Source organism: Crotalus tigris, unplaced genomic scaffold (genome assembly GCF_016545835.1).
Source record: "Crotalus tigris isolate CLP2741 ecotype Arizona unplaced genomic scaffold, ASM1654583v1 scf7180000024338.4412243, whole genome shotgun sequence".
In the NCBI taxonomy this organism is placed as follows: Eukaryota; Metazoa; Chordata; class Lepidosauria; order Squamata; family Viperidae; genus Crotalus; species Crotalus tigris.
This window is the reverse complement of record NW_024100508.1, coordinates 824257-851790: the sequence shown is the minus strand read 5'-3', so window position 1 is coordinate 851790 and position 27534 is coordinate 824257. Positions and strand designations below refer to the sequence as shown.

At 36.3% G+C, this 27534-nt stretch overlaps 1 protein-coding gene and 1 long non-coding RNA gene across 2 annotated transcripts in view; one reads left to right on the top strand and one right to left on the bottom strand.

Moving 5' to 3' along the window:
• SYNPO2 (synaptopodin 2) overlaps nucleotides 1-27534 on the bottom strand; it is an 81561-nt gene that overhangs the window by 33066 nt on the left and 20961 nt on the right. The gene's annotated exons all lie outside the window — the stretch shown is intronic.
• LOC120300091 overlaps nucleotides 1-27534 on the top strand; it is a 157759-nt gene that overhangs the window by 113125 nt on the left and 17100 nt on the right. The gene's annotated exons all lie outside the window — the stretch shown is intronic.

Here is a 27534-nt window from a genome sequence, read left to right as displayed (position 1 = left end):
GCACAAATAAAATCAGATAAGTGCCCTGTTTGGGTTAAAAGTTGCATCCATAACCAATGCAATCCATTTCAGTGCTTCCACTGATGTGGCTTATGTGGATTATAAATTGTACCCAAGAAAAGATTTAACCTCCAAAATTGTAACTTGAGCAGCCTCAAATCAAAGTCATTCTCTGTTGAATCACACCAAATAAGAATGTTTCCACTTGTGGTTACTGATTTCCATAAGGCTTCATTGGTCAGCTCATTTATTTTATTCTGTTGCCAGATAATTAAAATAATCCCGGGAACATATTCCAAATGTCAGCATGAAATATAGCAGTTTTCATGTTGCCTGTCAACTCAAACCAAAGAGAATGCTATTTTTAGATGGGCATCCCATTCACCCACCTATATAAGGCTGTGCTAGAGCTGTTGGTGCTTTTGTATAATACATGCAAGTGACAGCTATTTGAAAGAGAAAAGATCTGGTTTTCTTCCCAGGAACAAGAACATAATTAGAGGAGAGGTTACCGATATTAATATCAAATCAATCAATACAAATTAGTATTTATAATAGTGTTTTAATCTTACAACTGTACTTGCATATATTTTTGTTTTAGACTGTATGTATCCTTCCTATCTGCCTAGTGCCATATATTTTTTCTCATACATTAATTGTTTTAAAATCAAGGAATAGGCATTTGACTTTAATATATGTCCATCTTCTGTTTTTTTACTCTGCAATATCTAGTAATACTAATCCAGTTTACGTGGGTTACTGGTGTCCTCATTTCTGCTTTGAAGACATGTTAAGCAAAGCCAATGATTAAAGTATTTGCTGTATTGAATACCATGATGAAAACTTATGTGGCAGTTGATTGCAGTTGTCTGCCCAAATGAAATGAAGCCATTTCCTCTACCTGCAGTGATTTAGTTATTACGTTTCTTTTTCCTGTCTATCCTACTGCTTAATTGAACCCTTCCCGTGTACAGTCTCAGAATTAAGTAGCTGTTGGTTGCTGACATAACCAACATTTTAGCCCTGAGAATCGCTAGCTCCTGGCCTAGCTCCCAGCATAACTCCTATACCTTTCCCACATTACAGACTATGCAAACCATCCTGTATCTCAAATGTTCAGCAGGCTAGAAAGCCATTTCTCCTGCTTTATGTTGCAATTCTTCCAGCCATTGATCAACTATTTGAGTATCATCTCTTTCCATCTGGAAGGTGGAAAAAAATAGAAGAGAATCTCCAGAATTCAAGAGGACAGGATCTGATTGCATCATCCTGAAATGACCAATGTGCACAGCTCACCTGAGTACCATGGCTGAATAGCCAGATTTCATAAATACCAAAACTATCTCAGGTTGCTGATGGCTTCTTTGGGAAAACAGTGCTTTAAAACTAGAACACTTAAGGACAATTTGGCCTGCCTCATTCATGTGCTAAGAATGAAATGAAAGCAACATTATGGACACATGATGAAATAAAGATGCTGACAGGGAAGGTTTGTACCATGATTAAATGCAAATTGGCCTGGACTTTTTTACTTTTATTCATGCATTTTATTTAGCTTTGTAAAAAGTTATTGAAATTATGTCTTAGAGGCTATGATTCTATATCCTTGTAATCCAGAAATATGATCTATGAAACTGAATTAGAATTATGACTTGTTTTCAATAAATAACCCTATTTTGTTATAAAGCAGAAATGTCATCCCAATGTTGTCCCAATTGGACAATAGCATGGTTAACTATAATGGCCATTTGAAGGATGGCAAGATGTGGAGATCAATGCACTTGGAAGGCACTATGCTGGGGACAGCTTTTTCAGTTCAATTTACAGAAAGCTCTATTAGGACAATGAGTTTAAAGTGGTTTAGCAATTTTGACTCATCTCCTGAAAAGCTAAGCAAGACTAGATCTGGTTAGTATTTGAATAGAAAACAATTTAAAAATTCCAAGGTTGTATCTAGAACAGGCATCTTGAACCTGTGGGCCGTAACCTATTTGCAACCGGGCTGCGTAAGTGGCTGGCTGGTGCGCGCACATGCGTGTGTCCATCCCTACTCACACAAGCATTGCAGATACTTTGGGCCCTCTTGTGAGTGGCATGGACGCTTGGGGCCTCACTCCTGTGAGTGTCACAGGTTCTCATGGGTCCATTCCAGCGAACATCACATTGGCTCACAGCCCCAGTTGCTGGAGCATCGTGGGAGCTCATGGCCCCAGTCGTTTGAGCGCTTGGGGCCTCGCACAAGCATTCAGGGCCTCACTCACATGAGCGTTACAGGTGTTCTTGGCCTCACTTGCACCTGCCCCTCCCACAAAACCATCTCCTCTTTCTCCTCTTCCCCCCCTCCAGGCTGCCAACCCAGAAAGTTTGTGGAACTCTTATCTAGAAAGTTGAATAAGAAGATGGCATTGGCAAACCAATTCAAATTGTTGCCAAAAGAAGTACATGGACATGAAAATGTAATCACCAGAAGCCAAGATTCACTTGAAGAATTTACCAAAATAAAGTACTTCTCAGTGGAATGGTTGATATAAACCGTATCAAAAGATATAAACCCCCCCCCCCAAAAATACAGTATGTTGACACTGAGAAAAATAAAGACATCTGGACTGGAGCTCACCCCATTGTGCAGTGCTCGGGTCTCAAACCTGGGCTGTCAGCTTTCCAGCTGACAAGTGCAGTATCTTTAACTGATGAGGCATTGAACCCCCTGTATCTTCTTTACTCTGCAGCTAATATCTTAAAATTCTTTATCTGGATTTAACGATTATTCTCAGTAAGCACAACAATAATAAAAAGGTTATACTTAAGTTATACTCCACCATGCTTGTGGAAAGCTCATCCAACCCTTTGCCTTAACTAGTCCCCCTGTATAAATTGGGACTAACGTGCTATACAAGCAATGAATAATAAAAACAAAAAATGACTTAAGAAATTGAAGAACTGAACAAATGGTAGTAACAAATTAAAGCATGAATTTTCAGAACTTTTCCTAATAAGAGCTAAATTTTACTTGTTTTCCTTATTTTAGTGAGTACCAAGGCAACTGAGTGCGGGAAAGAAATTTTATGGAATTGAGATTATGGAATAAAGAGAAAATCTCATAGATTTTCCTCCCAGGTAGGCTTGGCAGGAAATAATCATATCTGGCCTTCAATCAGTCTGAAACTAAATTTTCATTAAGTTAGGGCTACTAAACCTGAGCTGCAAAAATCCAGATGGCCACTAGATTGCAGCAAAGCGATACATAAAATTGAAATATTTTGCTTCCATCTCATTCTCATCCAGATCTTATCAAACTGAGCAGCTCTTTCTTCCTTCGAAGAAAACACTTGAAAGGGAAAAAAACCTGAAATCCACTATTTTAATATGATTTGAAGATTACAGCTTCCAAAGTTTTGTTATTTCCAGTTCATGATTTCTGGAGTGGGGAGGGGTCTGAATATCATAACACAAAGAACCATCAGTCTTCGGTAACATGTGCAAGACATCAAGTGAGAAAATGAAGGTTAAAAAATATAGAATTATAATGTAGGCCAAAGCATCTTAAAATAAGACAATACTGCCACCTGGTGGCAAAGTCATTAAAGTCAAACTTTCTTCCTGAATAGAAAGGGACAGGGAATATTCTTAATGTCTTGAACTCAACTCAACCAAGAGTCAAGTAACTTAAAGATCAAACAATGTATTATTTCATAAACTTTCAAGGATGATAGTCCTTTTGATCAAATGCATATTCCTGAGAAAACAGTACGATATCTATGATACTCATTAAAAATGGGACTTTTAAAATAATATTAGGCTAGAAAGACTGACTGATATGAGAGGCTGCATATTCAAAAATTAGTTAACAGACAAGTTTTCTAAGTCACACTTCTTTACTAAATGTGATTGCTGTCTGTCAGCTTTTTTAGCTCCATAGAATGCATCCCACCTAATGGATGAGGGGTGGTCCATGACTTTGGTGTGAGTGGGACAGTATAGTTCTGGCAGAGATCTGTTCCCCTGACTCTTGGGTCTTCCACCAACTTTGGAATTAAGGAAGACGGTGTGTGTGAGAGGGAGTAAGAAAGAAAGAGACAAAGAAAGAAAAAGAGAAACAGAGATGGTCTTCCAAGACAACCGATTAATGATCTAATATTTTTTTCATCTATCCATTCATGTTATCAGCAGAATAATTTTTACTAGATTGAATTAATTCAGAATGGCAGAGATTTTCCAAGTTGTTAAACTCTTCTATTATCACTATTCATTGGAGTGTAAATGTACAACTATCACCCTCAGGTGGATTCTTAATTTGCACTCACAACCACATATATACCAATTGGTATAGTCTAAAATACTTTTGACCTTTTCTTTACAGATAGTCCTTGAGCCCAAAATTTATGTTGCTAAGTGAAACAGTTGTGAATTTTGCCCCATTTTTACAACCTTTTTTGTCACAGTTGTTAAGTGAATAACTGCAATTGTTAAGTTAGTAACATGGTTGTTAAGTGAAACTGGTTCCCCACTGACTTTGCAACCGTCATAAATATGAGCCAGTTGCCATGTGTCTGAATTTTGACCATGTGACCATAGGATGCTGCAACAGTCCGAAGTGTGAAAAACGGTCATAAGTCACTTTTTTCAGTGCCATTCAATAAATGAATTGTTGTAAGAGAGGACTACCTGTAATTATTAAATATATACTTTCATTTCCTACAAGCATTTATTACCGCCCATCCTCAAGATCAGATTACTTTTATTCCAGTCTATTACAGATCTTTTCTTTTAGTTTCACACAAACAAAAATCATGTATTTTTTATTTATTTTTATTCCGTGTTTATTAATTCATGCTAATTACCATTTATTATTTGATTTATATCAGATTCTAAACCATATACAAGTGTAACAGTGTTGGAAACTAATAAAAAAGGGTTTTTTTTCAATTATCAAGAGTTCCGCTCTCACCTCATGAGCACAAAAATGCCTGTCGACCTCTCCCTCAATATAATAATAATAATAATAATAATAATAATAATAATAATAATAATAATAATGATGATGATGATGATGATGTTGGAAGGGACCTTAGAGGTCATCTAGTCCAATCCCTGCTCAGACAGGAAACCTACCATTTCAGACAATGGTTGTCCAGTCTCTTCTTAAAAACTTCCAGTATTGGACTTCCGGTTTGCCATCGCGGTGCCACGGATGCTGGAAGATGAGCTTCATCTTTCGCATCCGAATTCGTCCCCTGGGGGACACTGGAAAGGGTCAAAAGTCGCCCTGTAGGGGTAAACGAGTAAGGAGGGGATCCCTGCTTGATTGCGGAGGGCAGCAGCCCTTCCATTTGATCTGGGGAAGCCCTCTGGTGGGGGAAATACCGGGCATAGCAATATGGCTTGTCACTAAGCTGCTTACAGCCGAAGTCAAAATCACCGCCAAGCACCTTTAAAGCAATGCGGATGAAACTGGGTGAGATCTGATCTTCTCTTTAAGACTTTAAGTTTTTTTTCCTGTAAAAGCTGCCCAAAGTATTTTCCCCCCTGTGAGGAGAGAGGGAAGGGAATTTCTACTTCACCCTTTAAGAAAAGCGGCGACTAACTACCGGGGAAACAGAGCAATTATAAGAACAATTTTAATCTAATTGAATGTATATGATTTTGAAACTTGGGGACTAAAAATGTTCCTATTCTTACTGGAGATGTTTGTTTTTATCTAAAAAAAGAAATAAGACCTGAAAAACTATCATAAAAACTTTGGACTTAAAAAGCTTTAAATAGCATCGGTGACATCTTGTGGTGAAACATGGTATTACAACTTATTATTGCCTAGTGATCCAAATGGGAGATGATAAAAGCATGAATGACTCTGTCTTCCCAATCCCAGAATGGCTGCATAAGGAGCAGCAGCTTAATGGAACTGTATTAAAGCCTTCCTTGACATGGCTGCTACTTGCTCATCAAGCAGGATGAATTATAAATCTAGGATACACTGATTGTAAAGCATCTTTGAAGAGGCCCCAAAACACAAAACGACTCCATCTTGGACATATTCAAACTGTGGCTGTTCGGACTGAGCAGATTATTTTAACAGTAATTTCACCAACTTCTTGGGGACTGAATACAGGTAGTCCTTGACTTACAATAGTTCACGTAGTGACTATTTAAAGTTATAATGGCACTCAAAAAAGTGACATGACCATTTTTCACATTTATGACTGTTGCAGCACCCCCATTCAGACACTTAGTAACTGGCTTAGTAACTTGTGATGGTTTCCATGTCCAGGAGTCAGGTGTTCACATTTTGCAATTTTCTGAAAAGCAAAGTCAATGGGAAACCTGGTTCATTTAACAACTGTGTTACTAATTTAACAACTGCAATGATTCACTTAAAAATGGTGGGTCATAAAATTGAGGAAAATTCACTTAACAAATGTCTTGCTTAGCAACAGAAATTTTAGGCTCAGTTGTGGTCATAAGTCAAGGACTACCTATATACAGGAATTATATGGGGGAGATCATGGAACCCTAATTCATCCAAGCTATAATTATTCATTTAGAGAAAATAAATTTAAGAATTAAGAGCAATTGAATTTATAAATACACAGGCTCTTATTTTCAATTGATGAATAGTCATTTGGTGCTGTTCTTATGTATTTGTAAAGAAATCTGTATGTTTTTCTGGATTTGCTTTTATTAAATTTCAGGCAACCATCCTGTTTTATATAGAAGTTTTGAAACAGCATTTTTATGTATACAGTATGTTATCTTGATTCTGCTATCTCTCTGTGCTAATATGAGCTTCTCCACATTAGTTTGAATATGGTCTTCTCAATTTAAGTAGTTCATATGGTTCTCTGATTTTTGTTAAAGCCACTGTTAATTAAGCTAATTGGGTAATCTGGTATGGAAACTGAATTTTAGATAATAGAATCCTGATTAAAATGAATTGCAAAGAAATCTCTTAAGCTGCTATTTTGTATAAGTATATGGGCAACATAATTTTAGTGAGTTAATATAATGTAATACAGTCTAAACATGACTGTTTAGTTGAGGCTATTAGTACCACTGTTGTCATTATCATTTTGCTCCTTAAAAATGAACTGAATATATCAATGACAAATTAGACTTCCCATTCTTGTACCAGGTCATGAATTCTAACAGTTGAAACTCCTAGTACTACTAACATATCTACATAGCTGTAGATATATTAGGATGATACTGTTGATCTGAAGACATGAAAGCAACACTGATAATATTTCAGCTAAATTTCTGTTAAATCTATAATTTTGGTTCTTTTGTATTTTCTGCTAAGGCATTAAATGGTCAATTTAACTCTTTTCTTCAGATTTAAAGTTCTTGTAGAACTATCAACAGCTCCGATGTTGATGATATATTAATTGTATTATGCTTTACTAAACTAGATCCTCATATATCTTCACAATACTAGCTCAATACACTTTTACCTTGTGTAACTGCTAAACAGATAATCCCTTCTACCTCAGCTTTAAAAGTCTTACAGCAACAGTGAGATTTTTTTTCTCTCCTAATGATGCTGCCTCAGCAGAGTTGCTTTGTAAGTGATGGTTTTACATCATTATGGATTCTCTGGTATCCAACAATTCCACCTTATTGCATAAACAGATATGAAAAAAAAGTTAGATCCAGGTTTAGTCATAGTCCCATTGAAATTAATTACCCAAAGTAGTTCTGGCTAGTTGGCATCCTATTTGTTTCAATGGGTCAACAAAAGTTTATATATTTATCTTCTCTCATTAATTCAATTCCAAATGAAAAATAATAAGGTACAAATGGATATTTAATTTATCAGTCAATATGACTATTCCTGGCTTGGATAGAAGATCTTTAAGAAAACTTTATTCTATGTACTTTCAAGCTTTTGGACTCTAGCCCAGCAGTGTTAATTAATGGAGGTTCTCATTATGATGTGAACCTTTCTTTTATCAGAAGTAGACTAAAGGCTCTAATAGAGATCACTGGACAGCAGCCAAGATTTTTGCTTTCAAATTGTATTCCTTTGCAAAACTATTCAAGTATGTTGATTAGCTTTCCTTGAAATAGAATTACCGTAATGTGTCTTGCTATTTTCTTTTTAGCTTACCTACCAGAATATGGGCCACTATATGAGAAAATTGGAGCTAGTTTTCTAATGAGTATAAGAATTGTTTCTTGGGGGAAAGGTTCACAATATAATTTGAACTTTAACTCCCATAAGCACCATAATAAATAATTAATATAAATACTAGCTAGGAATTATGCACACTGAAGTCGAGGAGAGGGAGAGATGATATTTTTGAAACTCTCATAAGCTTTTGCCATACTAATATTGTCATTTTGGGTGAATAGACTTTACCAAACTACCCTGGGATTATAAAGAGTCTGTAATCCAGTCTCTGTTCAGATAGATTTCCTACTATCTATCTGGCATGTAGATTTATGAAATCATTTCTAAGCACAGCATACAATTAATTATTAAAATCAAAGATAAAGATGAGTTCTATTTTGTTGGAGCAACCTTTTTTCTCTTGATTTGCTTTTGCTATACTGTATTGTCAGAAAAGATGGTTGCTTTTGTTTGGCAATCATGAACAATTTTTACAACTCTATTGAATGAATAAAGTTAATACAAAAGATTAAAATGTTAAGAATTTAGGAAATAAAGATTCAAACTGGATTTCCTTGTTGTTAGATCACTTGAGAGATGAGGTAATTGCAGAAGAAGAAAGTAAAAAGGTAGAAACAGAAGGAAGTGAAAAAATTTGTTGCGGAATAAGCAGAATTAGTTCAGAAATCATATTTTAAAAAAACAAGGTAGAATAACAGAGCAAAAGAAGAACAAAGAAAAGAAGAATATTTGTTTCTACTGACAGAAACAAAAAGAGAATTATGAATAAGCAGGAGATAAGGAAGTGAACCCAATGCTTTTTTCCTGCAGTGTTTTTTTTTTTCTGGTTGAATTCTACTTTTTGCAGGTAAGAAAGGCAAAAGAGCAATCTGGGTCAGCATGCAGAGGTATCCAAAACCATCCATTAGCAACAGCTCATACAACATAGAGGGAGAGAGAAGCTGGAAAGTTTCACCTCTGAGGAAATTGCCCAGCAAATCACCTGAATAGTATATGGTTTCTGAACATATTCTGAGCATAATAGGAAATATACAGCTAACTGCTGGATATAAGTCTACCTTCTACTTACTATATGTATTCTAATGTGTACCGTATGACATCGATTTATCATCCTGAAGGTATGTTTATCACTAAAATGAGTCAAAATATTTTTTTCAAGAGAAAGCTCACAGTAAATAGTGTGCTTTAATTCAGTAAGTGTTCATTTTATCACTTGTTAGAAACTTCAGTTGTTGCCTCAATTCAATCACCACTCTTTGAATAAGTGTTCCAGATCTATTTAAAAACATTTTGAGATTTTCCATCTTAGTAACTTGATGAATCTAAGCATAATAAAGCAAGAAGGTGTATGGATAATTCTGGTAAGGAAGCAATTAAATGTTCTTTAATGAGATGAAAAATGAGTGCAATTATACTTTTTAAAAATGTAGGGTAAATTTATAGAATTCAAGTGGTGAAAGAGGGAATTCAAACCATTAAGTCTAACTCTAGGCTTTGTTCAGGAATCAAATGAAACCATTAGGAAGAGATAGTTGTCAACTTTCTTTTTGGACCTATCTTGTGAAGGGCAGAACATAATTCCCTCCCTTGTTTATCCTTTTGTTGATGCAACTTAAATTGCATCTAAATGTCAATAAGAAAATATTTCTTTTTTTGCAAGCACATGACATTCCTATCTCATATTCAGTCTGCAAATAACTATTATTCCATTTTCTTTCTTACAAGTACTATTGTCAAGGTATCTGTGGTTTGAAGTTTGATTTTCTGAATATATAACTTTTTATTTATTTCTTTTAAATTTCATTGGATTATTTTTACCACTTCTCTGATCTATCAGTGTAAGTTTGAATTTTATTCTTGTTTCCTAAGATATTAAATCATCCTAGACAATAGGCTATAGAATAGGCCAGTGATGGCGAACCTTTTAGAGACCAAGTGCCCAAAAACCGGCATCACCCCTGCTCCACCTCCTGCCCTGCCCCCCCCACCTACCTGCAGGGCCACTCACCACCTCCAGGGTCCGCCGCAGATTGCCCAGGCAGCCCAGTAGTGCCATGGCAGCCACGCCCTCTGCCCGTGCCCCACAGCATCAACTGTGCGCAATTGAGCATGAGGACAGAGTCTTGTCTACACTGCCTGGCTGCCATGTCCTTGGCTGTGCTGCTCTGCGTGGGCCACACTCGAGGACGACTCTCCTCCAAGGGGGCTGCTGGTGAGGAGGGGGTCATGGGGGGAGGCAAGGCTGGGGCAACAGCATGTGTGCCCACAGAGAGGGCTCCGAGTGCCACTGCCTGGCACCCGTGCCATAGGTTCACCACCACTGGAATAGGCTATACAAATTGAATAAAAAAATAAAATAAAATCATAAAATAAAATAAAATAATAAATAAATAGTTATTTCACAGAATTTTGTCATCTGCAATTTTTTTCTTTGTTCCTGGAAGTAATAAATAAAGGTATTGAAGTCTCTGGGGCTGAAGTCTGAATTTTTGGGCATTCCATTTGATATCTTCTTTCAACCTGATGAAAACCATTTATGAATGCTCTTTTAATCACTTGCATATCACTAATATGCAACTTCCATATTATTCACCATTATGGAGTTTCAGCAAATGTTTTGCTGAAATCAAATCTAGATGTCAGAAGCAGCATAAAACCCATTGCTTGCATTGAATTGAGACAAAACTAGGAACGTGCAGCTTCCCAATTTAAATCAACCTTCTATTTAGCAAAGGAGGGGCAGAGTATCAGATGAGTTCTAAATTCATGTTTGCAACCTCAGAAGCATTTCAAAAGGTGCCATCAGTATTATACGGGAAGATGCTTCTATGGAAGTTAGTTGCCAATTCATTTTTTCAGCCCAAGCCAAAATGTTGTATGGCCTAGGCACCAATTGTGTCCTTTCCTGGACTAGGAAGCCTTATGATTTAATTACCTCTTAGTTGGACTACTGCATTGCATTCTACATGGGCTGTCCTTGAAGGCCATTCAGGAATTACAATTATTCAAGCATATGGGTATGCAGTTCTCTGAGATTCGGGTTTGCTATAATTGTTCAAGCTGCACTGGCTTCCATTTGTTTATCATTTGTTTATCACCTAAGTCCTAAATCTTATGGCTGCCTCTCCCTGCTTAGAGTAGGTGATCTAAGCTCCAGGTCTCTTCCCTTATCTGTTGCCATCTAGTAGAAGGCATCTTTTCTATGGCTGCCCTGATCCTTTGGAACAATCTTCCCCATGAGATTCAAAAGACTCCCCCCCCATTAGCCTTCTGGAAGCTATGAAGATCTAGCTCTTCAACTAGACATTGAGCTAGGATAGACGTGAGCCCAATGAATGCAGTGTAAATGTAGAGTGTATGGGATGTTGCAATGCTGTTGTTCGGATACATGGTGTTGTTGTGGGGTTCAGTTGGTTATATTTATTTCAGTTTTCTTGAATATTATGGTGAACATAGGATTATTCTGTATAAGATGGGCAGACATCTACACTTCTAAATAAATAAATGAATAAAATGGCCGTGAAGAGCTGATACCAAAGGCTGTGAAAAAGAGGCCTGCAACAATCTACAGATGGGTAGATTTCAATCCTGGTTGTGTCAGCAACTATATAATCTCTTAATTGTGTCATATTGCATCCACAGCAGAAATTGTGCTGGAGAATATGAAACATGTTACTTTAAAACTGGAAAACAACAAATAATGAATTTAAGCTGCTTCAGGTATGGGCTGGAGATGTCAATCACAACACCATGAAACTATGACAGAAAAACCAGCTGTAAGCTTAAAGAACATGAGGATTATTGATTGATTATGGCCCACCAAGTCACTTTCAACTCTTAGCGATGAGGTAGATAGATTTTCTCTATAATGATCTATCCCTAACCTGCTGGTTCAAGTTTCTCATAGTGTACTCATTGCTACCGTAATTGAGTCTGTCTATCTTGCTGCTGGCCATCCTCTTCTTCTCTTTCCCTCCACCTTTCCCAGGATTAGTGCCTTTTCAAGAGAGCTGGGTCTTCGCTTAATGTGTCTGAACATAAGGATAAACCTGCAGCGAAAACCAAGATTGCAAGGGTCTACAATGCAACATTTTGATGCAGATTTCCCCCTTGTTGTTTATAGTCTATAGTTCAGCTCAAAGGACAGTTCAGAGCAGGCCACATTGCCTAGTTTAGTACATCTACCAACAATGCACAACTGATTTCTGGAATTTATGAGTAGCACAAGTTGCAGTGAATGCCACAAATTCACCTAAGGTTACAATAATGAAGAAACCTGACACGGAATAAATCTCATTAAACTCCACAGGTTTATTTTTAAGCAGATATTTATGAAGTTCAGTCTGAGTAATTTTGAAAAGGATTAGACCATCATTTTCCAACCTGGTGGTCTCCAGATGTGTGGGAATATAACTCAGCCTGCCAAATACTGGGGTTTGAGGAGGCTGGTTAAGAAAACTGCATAGATTTTGAGTTATCAGCCACCTGATTAGTCAAAGAATCTCAAAAGTATGAGTTTCCACTGTAACTTCTAATTACAATTCTTGATGAGGGGCAAACACCAGGGAAGAGTAATATACAGGCTTTCCAATGGAATCAGCCCGAACTCTTAAAAAAATAAAGCAGAACTGATTTGAAGAGTATTCATGTAACTCCTCCGTTGCATTCTTAAGTAAGGAAATAACAAATGTACTAATTAATAAAGTCATCATTTACATGATGTTTTGTTATGTTTAAAATACCTTCCATATATTTAACAATCTTTTAAAGATATTCCATGTAATTTTCACTCATGAAATATAGAAATCTGTTAACAAAAACAAAATATTTTTCCATCTAGACCAGCCTTTCTCAACCAGCTGCCTTCTGTTTGTGTACATGTAGTCCTTGACTTACAATAGTTCATTTAGTGACCATTCAAAGTTACAACCGCATTGGAAAAAGTGTCTTATGATCGTTTTTCACACTTACAGTCATTGCAGCATCCCTATGCTCAATTGATCAAAATTCAGACTACTATACTACTACTTTTATACTACTATAGAAATGTAAAAAGTTGAGATTTGATTTTAATGTCTGATTTCACTGCAACAGAGAGAGTCGGAAGTCAATGCCTTTTGTTTTTCTCCCCCCTTTCTTCACACCTTTTTGTTTTCCCTTTTTCTACTGTTGTCCCCTACTATTTGCTTTTGTATTTTCACATTTTATGTTATAAATGAATAAAACGTAATAAAAAAAATTCAGATGCTTGGCAAGTAACTCGTATTTATGACAGTTGCAATGTACCAGGGTCATGTGATCACCTTTTGCAACCTTCTGACAAGCAAAGTCAAGGGGAAGCTGGATTCACTTAACATCCTTATTACCAACCCAACAGTTGCAATGATTCACTTAATAACTGTGGCAAGAAGGATTGTAAAATGAGGCAAAACTCACTTAACAACCGTCTCACATAGCAACAGAAATTTTGCACTCAATTTTGGTTGTAGGTTGAGCACTACTTGTATTAGATTTGCAATTCCCAAAATTTCTACCCCACTTGGATTAACTGTCTGAAATTAAATCAGATTAAATAAAGTAATGTGTAGAGATAAATATGGAGTTTCCTAACCATTTGAATGGCAATGACATAGTTAAGAGCTAGAAATAGCAGAAATCACCTTCAAATTTTCTTGTAAATGTAAGCCAACTGTATTACAGCCTATATATGAGTAAATGACACTATCACTATTCTTTCTGCTTACTGCTTTCTGTATTACTGCTTCTTATAGTTGTAAACCACAAGCCTAACATAGCTTTCCTGATTTAATTGAGCACTTCTTCCTAGGACCTGGATGAAATCTATGTCCTAATGTATCTAATGTGTCATTTGTCAGCATTATCCTCTTGATCCATGTTCAGTTCATTAGCTAAAATAATGCCATGTCTTCTTGGAAATGCTACTGCCTAGGCAACTAACATATCTATACAATGTGTACCCTTGGTCCTGTCTAATATTTCAGATTTATTGCTCTTCTGAATATGACTAGTGCTTTCCAGTTTTATGAGTTCTTACAGAAATTGGAAAAGAATGCAATTCTCTTCTGACTTAGTTTCTTTAAGTTTACTTAGGCACATGATGGATCATTTTAGCTAGCTGAAATATGCAAAAATTAATACATAGATAAGCCCCACCCTGTATTATTCAGTTAAAAAATTTTGGCAGAGCAATTCTTCCCATCTGTCTCTATCATCTTTCTCCCCCTTTAATAAAATCATCCAATTGACATCCAAGCTAGTGTTGTGAAGAAGAAACAGATGATTTGCTCTGTGCTTGAGAGAAAGCTTGATTGGAATGAAAAGTATCCCAAGCTGGTTTTTTTCTTGCAAAAAAAGGTGCTAGAATGAGTCAGATATACAAAAGTGAAAAGATTTTCTGAATTAAATCAAGTCACTGTTTTAAGACATCTAACTAATGAAAGATTGTTTTAATACACACATTTATATTACCCTTTAATGTAGCCTTTTCCAACATGATATACTCCAGTTGTGTTTAGATTATACATCCCAGTATTCTCTCTGAAGTTACAGTTGGCTGTGCTGGATGGAGATTCTAGGAGCTGTATCTTAATTCCATCTAAACAGATCAGGTTGGAGAAGATATCCCACTTTTCCATCACCAAAAAACAAAAATAAAAACCAAGCAGGTGGATTAGACTAGAAGTTCTGTATCTCATTACCACGATCACAATACTCCCTGACTCAGGATTTTTTTTTATTCCTAGCATTTTTTAAATAAATTCAGAGTCCATTCCCCCCACATCTACACAATATTGATTCATTAGTTACCATAGTAATTGACTAACCATCTTATTTACTGACCTTTCCTGAAAGAGAGTGACTATACAACTTTTATGCCTAAGGCAGGACTAGAACTCACAATCTTCTTCTTCTTTTTTTTTTTTTTGGCCTCATGCCTTAACCACTAGATCAAATTGGCTAACTTCCCTGAGCCAGTTATAGTGCATTTTTAGAGTGCATAGGTGCAGTTTGTCTTAATTGCATGTGCATTACTAGGGAGAAATTATTTTTCTTATCTGCTTGGTTTAAACAGCAGATAAAGTTTTTTCCCTGTTCTCTAGCCCAAAACTAAGCCTGTGAAGGAAGTTTTCATTACAGATAACATAGAAAATTGAAAAAACAATGACAAGGAGAAAGACTTTGGATAAAGTGTACTTTTATTTAGCTTAACTTCATTTTCTGTTTTCTTCATTGTAATGAATGGGTTAGTTAAATCTGCATATGCTTTTGATTATAAAAGAAAGAACTTGTTGAACTTTGAATTTCTTTGCTCAGAGTGTAGAAGAATTGTCAGGCATAAAAAAGCAGGAGCCAGGATAGAGTTCAAAAGTACTATACATTTATTTCATGTTGCTTATGCATGCATGCTACTAATGCTCATTGCAAATTGGCAAAGAGTGAACAGAATTCACAGGGGGCTAGACTTGGATCTCTTGTGGGAATGTAATGACTCCCAAACTGATGATGCATTTGGCCCAGCCTGGTCATCTCCTACAATGGATTTCTCAAAAGTGAGGCCTAACAGCACCCAACTGAATTACTGTAAATAAATATGCACCAACATACTGTATATTGAAAATTACATTTAAAATGTCACCTGTGCACGTTTCTTCTAAACTGAGTCCCATTCATTTCAGTGGGATTACCCCTAAGAACGTAGGCCTGGGAATATTGAATACTGTGTCAAAGAGTGCCTGCAGTGTCATGGATTCTCCATCTCTTCTTCTGAAATATGCGTTTTCATTTGATGACAAGAACTGTCTATTTAAGGATGAAGAGTCTACTCCTTATACAGGTAGTTCTTGAGGTGTGACCATAATGGAGCCTCCCATCACAGTTGTAACTTGTGGCAGTCATTAAATGGTTGGTCATGTGACCAATTTGGTTTTATTGCAGTTGGTTGTTAAGCATACCAATGTTTTACCAAAAACCAGAAGTAAATGCCAGTTTTGGGCAAAACTGTCATAAAATGCAATCATGTGACTATGAGATGACGCAAACAACCATAAATGTGATCTGGTTATCGATGCCCAAAGTGTGCTCATGTGACTGCCGGGGGGGTGTTTCTGATTTTCAAAACTTCAAATCTGGGTTGTACATATCTACCAGGTAGGTCCATTGAAACTTCGAATGATTGCTAAGAATGGACTATCTATACAAAAATACAAAGCCGGTTTTAAGATTATGTTTTTATATTACAGTTTTGATAAACAATTCAATTTATAATAATGTTAAGAATTTGCTGCCTGGATAATTCTGTTGGCATGCAAACATATTTAATTTATTGGTCTAATTTTTCAATTAACTAATAGCACTTAGCCAGAGCTGTTTTATTTAGTGTTGCTAATCCTCAGATTAGGAAATGCTTATTGTGAGCTATTTTATATAGAAATATATATAGATATTATGGGGTTATTACAAAGTACCGTATTAAACTAATAACACTTGGAGAGCATTTGTTCACAATGTTTTTTTCTTGCTATCCATCTCTTCACTGGTTCTCAAGAAATTGCAGATTAGAAGAAGTTATTTTAACTTACACTGAGTGTATCATTGTGCCAGGTCAAAAGTACACAGTGTCCTCCTGCTATGTCTATCCTTTACTTTAATGGGAGTTAACAAAACCCTTTTTGGTATTTTAAACCTCCTGTCTTGATAATTCTCACTCTTCAGTAACTTTGCCATAAAAGGTTATTCATAAAAGTTGCCTACAACTTTTTGACAAGATAAGCAATCTGATACTCTTCAGTTTTGGACTATAGCTCCCTATAAAGTTTGCTCTCAGATTTTGTTTGTCTGCCTATAGATTATGGGAGTTGTAATCCAAACCATCTGAAGGGGTGTTTATCCATTGTGTTTATTCTTGAGAAACACATGTGTTACTGTAAGAGGAAACTGCTATTTTTTAGCACCATGGCCTCTGTAAAATTGCCGTAGGCATTTGATATAAAAGCCCTGCCAACTGGCAGCATCTTGTGGATGTTATTTCATCTAAAAAAAAACCCCTCCCAAATAAAACCGGAAAAGATCAGGAGGGTCCTTGGAGATTACTAAGAAATCCCAGGATTGTAATCTAGAGCAGGAGATAAAATAAAAAAGCAGTGGCAAAACACTTCATTATTGCTGCTTTTAAAAATTCATGGATATGCCTATCTAGCTAAGTTTGCTTCAAGGGACTCTTTATATTTACTTTATACAAAATGTATACCTTGTATACCTTTTATACAATATGAAAATTAAGTATTAAGGGGGCACTTTGCCTTTTATTCATTGTTTTCAAAAGGCTCCTTCAATAGATCTGTTAGGCTTTGTTACAGGAGCATTTTAGTGCCTTGAAATGGAAGCAGTGGAAGCAAGAGAGAGATCACCAATGGGGATAGGAAATGTCATGCTGGTATTATTCTCTCTTTACTCAAGTTACCCCTTCATCAAACAAGAGTTACAAAAAAGGCAGTGGATGGTAGAAGGAATTGCATGTGTGTGTGTTATATAATTGTATAAATTGCAACCATGAGGTTTATAATGTATAAGACTCCTCTTTCTATTCTGGTAATATGTTTTCCATTCTCAAGACAAGAAGATCAGGGAAGGAGAAAGGGAGTCTTATAGAAGAGAATATATATAGAGAGAGATGGTCCTCTACTTACAACTGTTCATTTAGTGACCGTTCAAAGTTACAACCCTAACCCAATGGTCACATGTTCAAAATTCAGATACTTGGTAACTGACTCATATCTATGATGGCTGCAGTGTGCCAGGGTCATGGAATCACCTTTTGTGACCTTCTGACAAGCAAAGTCAAGAGGGAAGCCAGTTTCACTTAACAACTGTGTTACTAACTTAACAACTACAGTGATTCACTTAACAACTGTGGCAAGAAAGGTCGTAAAATGGAGCAAAATTCATTTAACAACTGTCTTATTTAGCAACACAAATATTGGACTCACTTGTGGTCATAGGTTGAGGACTACCTATAGATATATATTTTGTATATATATAATTTCATTAAAAATTCGAATCCTGGGTAAAGCCATACAATAAAAATAAACGCGAACACCAGGATAAAATTAAGCTAAAAACGTTTAATAAAATGCTGAACTTTTGTCAGTCAGCACTACCAATATCATAAAAGCTTAAAAACAGGTCGATGGGAATCTCTTTTTTGTAGCACTGGCCGGTTTTTGCGATGACTCCTGGACCTCATATCGGTCCATTCAATTAGGCTCACTGGATGGACCGATGACGAGGTCCAGGAATCGTGCGCAAAAACCGGCCAGTGCTATAAAAAAGAGACTCCCGTCGACCTGTTTTTAAGCTCTTATGATGTCGGTAGTGCTGACCGACAAAAGCTCAGCATTTTATTAAATGTTTTTAGTTTAATTTTATCCTGGAGTTCGCGTTTATTTATTTTTAGTGTGTGTGTGTGTATATACACACATACACACACACATACATACAATAAAACAGCTGTATTAACATGCTGTATTAGCTGTATTAGTTGTATTAACATGCAAGCTGCCCAGGTTCGAATCTCAGAAGGGTATGATTAGCTGATGAGAGCTAAAGAGCTCAAAATAGCTATACTAGTATCCCTTTAACTCTTTGTCAGCTACAAAATTTTGAATTTACAGTTGTTGCAGTAGGGACGTCTGCCTGCAAAAAATGCTCCTAGATTGGAGCAAAATATTATTAAACTGATATTTGGTTTATTTTGGGTAAGAGACTTCCAGTTAATACTGATTTCTGGCTAAAAGAAAAATGACCCATTCCAGTCAAAGAAAGAATGAAATTCCCACCCTTGCACATTAAGATGCACGTGTAATCTAGCCTTTTCTCCAGTTTTTTTTCTTGTGTGTTAGAATATTATCCAGATTCCCAGGAGGAGCAAGAGACAAAAGATGAAGGCAGCTTCTCCCTAATAGTTCCCCTAATATATATTTTATGGTACAAGTTTTTGGTTTTTGGAGCCTGACACTTGTTAATTTAGTCCAAGTGGAAGATAAATTCACTTTTTTTTTTTTACAATATCTCTCCATGGAATAATTACAACCTGAAAACAAGTCTCTCCCAATGTGAATGTTATGGTTATTTTTGCTCAAATGTTCCATGTGCATGAAGCATGTGCAGCATCAATTCTTGATGTCACATGAAACAATGATATGCTTAAAAACACATCTGCCAATCATTCTCTAAGCCAAATATTTTTAAAGTAAAAATAGCCATATGTTTTAATATCACTTTTGTTTTGCTTTCCTTCTCCCTTCACTCTATGGGGGACCCAAGATCTAGGGGGAGGAAGGATCCCTAAGGTGACTGTGCGTGTGCAGCTGGTCTTCCTTAAATTCTGATTCCTGGGGGTAGCAACCCATAGGGCAAGTGAGAAGCTCAGAGGAAGAAAAGATTGGCTCTTTAGGACAAAACTCAACAGTAACCCTACCCGTCTTTCCTGTACTCAGTTTCACTGCAGAGGCCACACAGGTCTAAAAGCACCTGAAAATGATTTAGCAAATTCCTTAGACATTACAACCTTGGATTGCATTTAGGGTTCGAGATGTCAGCATGAAAGAGGCTCAGTCCATCAGTGACATATGAAACTAAAGAGATGGGGGTGGGGTGGGGTGGGAAGGGGGCTGGGAGCAGATGCTAAAAATGTCAGCAAGAGTATGTAGGTGGGTTTTTTGTTGTTGTAGTTATGGGAAATTGCTTTAGGTATAGAAACGAATTCTTTCAACTATATCTTGGCTTCTGCAGATATCTCAGTTTCAGCCTCCCTGAAGCATATCTAGGGAGCTTATTCATATGCACTAAATGAAAGATATGGAAGAGTTGACAGTCCATCATTATTTTGGATTAATCACTAACCAGGACTAGGACTTCATGCTGCTTTATATGAACTGGAAATATAGACCATTAATATAGTTTATGAGTTACAGATGCTGCTCTTTAACACTATATTTGCTTTTAAAAAAGGAAGAGGGACAGACTAGAGAATATTTGAATCTTTTTGTTACAGTTCACTGTGTGAAAAAGGCTCTAGGAGGAAAGATTACTGCTGTTCATAATTTTTCATTGCATAATGACGCATATATTGTGCTTCCATTAGTAATAACTGGAAATTTATAAACGATATGATAATTTTGATTCCATTACTGTTTACTTTACTTTACTTTTTACTTTTTCTTAATTAAAAATTTTAGTTCTGAATTTCTGCTGGATATAGTTCTCCCAAAACGTTCTTAGTTATTCATAGTTTATTGTCTTCTCCTTCCTCCTATAGTGCAGATTTGATAAGCCATGCATAGTACAGGTCAACTTCAAATCAATTTCAAAGCTGTCCTCTTGAAATAACATAGTTAAAAACAGTTTAGAGGCTGATCCTTTTAGAAAGTGAAAATAGTATTTTGAATTATAGAATGATTACAATAAAGGGGTAACTGTGATGAAGAACAAAAGTAAGTTGTGCTATATTCCCATTGCAGACAGAAAAGTGAATTGCTGGATAAATCTGCAATATAGAGGGAAATTCAAGAAATGTGAAGCAGAGGAGATTTTATATTGAAAAAAATACTACATCTATAAAGATAGGTAACAATCAAGAGATGAATATGCAATAGGAATTCAGGTTCATAGTATTTTTCCTTGGGCCTCTGTTTTTGTTTTGTTGTTGTTGTTGTTGTTGTTGTTGCCCTGCTCCACTGAGGAATTTGTATCTATTATAGTACATTGAAAACTTTCACCAGTGTTCTTCTTTCATTTTAGCAGAATGTTCCTTTGTAGCAGACCAATAGTCTTTTTGAAACATTATACTGTTTGCAAATGTTCTTTTTATAATCACACTGCTATTTTGGAGTATTCCGAACAACTCTGTAATTGCTTTCCTTCATTTCTGAATGCTAGTATTTTGAATATTCAAAGTTAAAATGAGGTTACAGTCATATTGGCCAGTCCTACAAGGAAGTAGATGGTTAAGATAAAACGGGCTGAATGCTCTATCCTTACATCTTGATGCTCTCTATGTAGCCAGGATGTTATAAAATTATTTCACTATATATAATATAGAAAAGAAGCATAAGATGTTTAAACCTATCTCTCACGTATTTTGGGTTTAGGAAGAACAAACCAGGTTTAGCAGTTCTAGAAAGATTGGTAATGGCAGTAGGAATTAGCAATCTGCCATTTCAAAGCAGAAGAGAGGACCAGGATATACAATGAAACTCAAAGGACTTCTTCAGTAAGCTTGAGGTCTCCAGCCTTCCATCATACAAGTTCAACTAAGATCTGCTGCAGTAACTGTAATAATCAGTACAGTACATATGGTTAATTTTGGATGATCTATGTATGAACTCTAGCACACCAGTAGAAAGTTTCAGACAATTTTAGCCAGTCTGCCCAACCTGATCGGTTCATAACATGTACAATAACATAATGAGTAAAGTCATTTGGATGTACATGTTTAATTGCTGATTTTTTGCACGAATATTTTTTTATTCTTCTGTAATGCTTTAGAATTTGGGGATTTGAAGCAAGAAGATACCAATGTTATTCACATGAAGGAATTTGCCAGAAACAACAAATGTAATGCATTAGTCCATTGAAGGATCAATTGTGTACAATTTTAACACACTTTGTTTTCAAGATTAAGACTGCATGTGCAAATATAGAAAATGGTGTATTGCAATAGTATTTGCTAGGGATCATAACCTGAAAATAATTTATTTCTTCATCTGTTCAAAATTAAGGGTGAATAACACAATTTTCTCTGGAGAGATGGATTTACAGCTAATGAGGTTAGGGTTTTAGTTTATAAAGTTTAGTTCAGTTTTATTAATTTCCTGTAAGTGGGAGTACAGGATAAATATGTGTGTATATCCAAACCCATACATACATTATTTCATGTTGATAAAAATGAAATATCAAAAATGCAGTTTATTACATTTACTAATTACTCTTGGTAGAACTGATACTGTACTTTTATTTTTTAGTTTGATATGGTTGCCATGCCCACTAGGTTGTGTTTGAAATAGATTAGTTTAGATAACCTTTATTGTCAGGTTTTACTGTGGGCACAATGGCACACATTAAAAATGAAATTTAATTGCTTGCTCTCAAAGTATACACAGACATAACAGACGTTTAAACATACTATATACTACATATGTATAGACCTACATCCTTACATATAAGTAACATATAAATATTAATCACTGTTCATCTTAAATACATAATGGAAGGAGGAAGCTTTAGAGTTCACAAGGTTAATACTATATGGAACAAAACTGTGACTGAATCTGGATGTTCTGCTTAGGATACCACGGAGCCACCTACCAGACGGTAACAAGGAAAACAGGTCGTGAAGAAGATGTGTAGTGTCCCAGACAATCTTACGGACCCTGTTCAAGCAACGCTTATGTGCTATGTCCTGGATGGAAGGGAGGGAACTGTCAATAATCTTTTCAGCCATCCTCACCACTCTTTGCACCGCCTTTCTGTCTGAAGCAGTGATGCTGTATGACAGGATGTTCTTGATTGTCTTTCTGTAGAAAGTGGTAAGGATAGGGGAAAGAAGATGAGCTTTTCTCATGCGAGGCAGAAAATGCAGGTGCTGCTGTGCCTGCATCACCAGTGTCTTGCTGTTGAGCGACCAAGCCAGCCTACTTGTTAACTGCACACCCAGAAATTTGATGCTGGTAACCATCTCCACAGGTGAATCATTAATGCACAGAGGAGTGTGGCTGTGCCTGCCTTTTCTGAAATCGACAATGATCTCTTTGGTTTTTCTAGTATTTAAAACTAGGCTGTTTTCCTTACACCAGTTCACCAAACTCTCAACCTTCTTCCAGTAAGCAACCTCATTGTCATCATGACAAGGCCCACTACTGTTGTATCATCTGTGAACTTTATCATATGGTTGGTGGCAAACTTAGCACAACAGTCATGGGTCAGCAGGATAAACATCAGCACATTAGGATGCAGCCCCTGAGGAGAACCTGTGCTCAGGAAAATGGTGTTAGAAATATTTATTTCAGCTCACACATATTGGGGCCTGTTAGTAAGAAAATCAGGAATCCAGTTGCACAAAGGAGTGTTTAAGCCTAAAAAGCCCAGGGAATATAATGCATAAATTATGGAATACATGACTTTCAGAGGCATTGATTGCCACTAATTTAAAGAGATAAACTAATTATTGTTGGTTCATTACCATTTGGTAGGAATCAGAGAATAGAACTATTGTTCAAACTTGTGAGTTTCCTAAACATATGGCTGGCTTCATGTGAAAAAAATATTGGTCCAAATGACCTGTTAGCCTGATTCACTAGACCTTCTATTATCTTTTTAAATTTAGAGAGCTAATTGAAAATCTTTAGCTTCATTGGATGCTATTGTTCATTTTTGTTTAATAGTGTAATATAGTTGATTATCCAATTTGATTGGATAGAAAATTCAGGAATAATTTAAATTTTCTGGGGAGAGGTTTTTTTCCTTTAAATAGTCTGAAACCATTACACACAAGATTATCCTACTGAAAATATTTTAACCTAAAATTTGCTATTCTTTGAAAATGTTTCTGTGCTATATTTTGTGATTTTCTTTTGTGACCTTGGGCCAGTGAGTCTCTCTCTCTCTCTTTCCCAGTCCAACTCACCTCACAGGGTTGTTGTTGTGGGAAAATAAGAGAAGAAAGATGTGTTGGATATGTTAGCTGTCTTAAGTTATTTGTAAAAATAATAATGGAGGGTATAAGCAAATAAACTAAAATTAATCAATAACATTATTACCATTCCCATTCTATTATACATAACTATGGTTGCTATTAATAGACCATAGACATAAAGCTTTCATTGTATTAAGAGTTTTTGAATGGCCTTCTTTAAAAAAAAAAACTAAGATCATGGCATCTGGTCCTATCACTTTCTAGCAAATAGAAGGGGAAGAAATGGAAATAGTCACAGATTTTATTTTCTTGGGCTCCAAGATCACTGCAAGATGGCAACTGCAGCCATAAAATGAAAAGATCCTTGCTCTTTGGGAGGAAAATATGGCAAATCTGTTAAAAAGCAGAAACATTATTTTGGTGACAAAGGCCCATATAGTCAAAGCTATGGTTTTCCCAGTAGTCATGTATGGCTGTGAGAGCTGGACCATAAGGAAGGCTGAGTGCTGAAAAACTGATGCCTTCAAATTGTGGTGTTGGAGAAGATTCTTGAGAGTCCCTTGTACTGCAAGGAAAACAAATCAGTCAATCCTAATGAAAATCAATCCTGACTGTCCTTTGGAAGGACAGATATTGAAGCTGAAGCTCAAATACTTTGGCCACCAAAGAAGAAGAGAGGAGTCATTGCGAAAGACCCTGATGCTGGGAAAGATTAAAGGCAAAAAGAGAAGGGGGTGGCAGAGGATGAGATGGTTAGATAGTGTCTTCGATACCCTGGACATGGATTTGGGCAGACTCAGAAAGACAGTTGAGGACTGGAGGGGCCTGATGTGCTATGGTCTATGAGGTTGCAAAGAGTTGGACACAATTTAGCAACTGAACAACAACAAATGGCCTCCTTACACTCAACATCTTTATGAATCAGTCATGTAGATCAGCGGCCTCCAACCTTTAGGGCACCAGGGACCGGTTCCATGGAGAGAGGTTTTTCATGAGTGGAGGGGTTATGGTTTCCAGTTCTGCCAGCATCCAGTGGATGGGGTTTTGCTTGTTCGCGTGGCCTGGTTTCTGATATGCTGCAGCCCAGTGTTGGTCCATGGACCGGGGTTGGGGACTCCTGATGTAGATACTAGCATGGCTGATAAAAAGATGAACGAAGCAATTTTCCTACTTCACATGAGACATGATACCAAAATCCAAAACCTCATGAATTGAAGTACTTCTCATAAGAATCACTAGAGTGAAATTAGGGTTTAATGTACCCTGGCTTAACTTTTCTTCTGATGATTTGCAACAATCATTATTGTAATATTTTGTTCTCTTTGTACAACATACAGATATATTTGGCAAAGAAAGAAAGAGCTGCCAAATAGCCTAGCAGTGAAATATAAGGAAGTGCCTATCTAGACCAGCATTTTCCATTTTAATACTCTCCAAAAGTGTTGGACTCCAACATTTTGACCATGTTAGTAGGGCTAATGAAATAAATCAAATAAATATGCAATGTGTCCGGTTGGAAAAGCTTGTCTCAGTTATATTAAATTATAAATGACATTAACCATAGTTAATGTATGATGTAAAACTAATTTTCTTGGTTTAATTTTAGACACTTTAAACTTGACATGTTGCTGTCTTGAATTTTAATTAACTGGACAGTTCACATTGTTTATGCAAATGTACTATTTAGTCAATTTTCCAGCACCAAGTGGTAAGAACAGAAAAACATGGTGCATATAATGAACAATTAACAGAACTGAGCATTAATGTAAACTATCAATTATAAGTGCACCAACTGCATGAAAACAGAAAGCATAGCTTCTAAGTTTGTTTACATTAAGAAAAATCTATGTTGCATTGTAGATCCTGATTCTAGCTGTAAATTAGATTAGATAGTTTTTAAGATGCCCTCCAGTTCTGTGATAAAAGAAAAAAGATATTACTCATGCCATGTTTAAAATAAAAACCAAAGCAGGATATTGTACAGATTTTGTTTTTTCAGATTTCCTAAGAAACAGGTGCCTGCCTGCAGATAAAAAAATTGCTGAAGAGATGGTGGTCATCCGAAATCTTTGCAAGTAGCGCTTGACTTACAGCAATTCATTTAATGACCATTCAAAATTACAACAGCACTGAAAAAAGTGATTTATGACCGTTTTTCACACTTATGACCATTGCAAGCATCCCCATGGTCACATGATCAAAATTCGGATGCTTGGCAACTGGCTCATATCTATGATGGTTGCACTGTCTTGGGGTCATGTGATCACTTTTGCGACCTTCTGACAAGCAAAGTCAATGGAGAAGTCAGATTCATTTAACAACTGTGTTACTAACTTAACAACTGCAGTGATTCACTTAACATCTGAGGCAAGGAAGGTTGTAAAATAGGGCAAAATTCATTTAACCACTGTCTCACAGCAACAGAAATTTTGGATTCAATCGTGGTCATAAGTCAAGGACTACCTGTAGTATAAGAAGGTTAAGTGTTTTTTTTCCCCTTGATCATACTTTCAGCCTCTCACAGGCTCTTTTCTTTAAGTCATGTGTCTGTTCTATAACTTGTATTTTGCCTTAATTTTTGTCCAGAATGAAGACACCAGGTAGCAATCTTCAGCTGCCTTTTAAATTTTTGATCACTACATTCCTTAAGAAGGAAGCAAAAATTTATGCTTAAAACTAATAAGCTGTTGATGCCCATAGAACCTTCTTCCAAAAATTCTGGGCAGCCTGAATCTAGCTAAACAGAGAAAATCTGCTTTATTTGTGTAATGAATAAAAGTAGTTGCTATTTATTTTTTCAGTGCTTTCTCATGTTAAATTCAATGCAACATGAGCATAAAATAAAAATGTCCTAAATAGGACAAAACATGAGTTTTGGTCAGATCAGTCATACTCTTTCAGGCTAGAAATGTACAGGATTTTTTTTTTTTTTTTTTTTTTTTGCATTTTGACAGTGACCTAACTTTGTGTGGAAAAAGTGTAGGTCTGTGCATAAACATATGCACATCACTGGGAGGCAAACCATTTTTAAACTGCCATGACCTGAACTAGAGAATCAGCAATGGCACCATTTATAAATGGTGGGTACATGTCTTCATGCTTCAAAATTAATCATATTATTTTTGGAGAATGAAATTTTCCAATCTTAGTCTAAGTTGGCACTCATATTTTTGGTAGTTGGAAAACTGATGATTATAAATTGCATCTGTTGACTCTCATTTCTGGGTCTACTCAGATGTTTCCTTAGTGATGTGAGTGTTGTTGGACAATATGCAATGAATCTAGAACAATATTTTTCCTATCTGATGGGAGGAACATTTATTTGATTTTAAAGGAACCAGCTGTCACATTTTCCAGAGCTTCTTTTGTCGTTGCTAAAGTAACGTGGAAAGGAGAAACACTCAAGATTTTTTCATTATGGGTAAAACTTGTTAAATATTTATCTGTCCTGCTCCCAGTCTGATTCATCTGCCTATGGTTCAAAACTGAGGTTTGATTTATTATTAGTTTCATTTCACTAAAACAAGGCAGCTGAAAATAAAACAAAGATAGGGCTTTATTATAAATCATAAAGAGTTACAGCAGATAGCAGGACTCAGAACAAAGCTTGTGTATTCAGAAGGAAGGAAGGAAGGAAGGAAGGAAGGAAGGAAGGAAGGAAGGAAGGAAGGAAGGAAGGAAGGAAGGAAGGAAG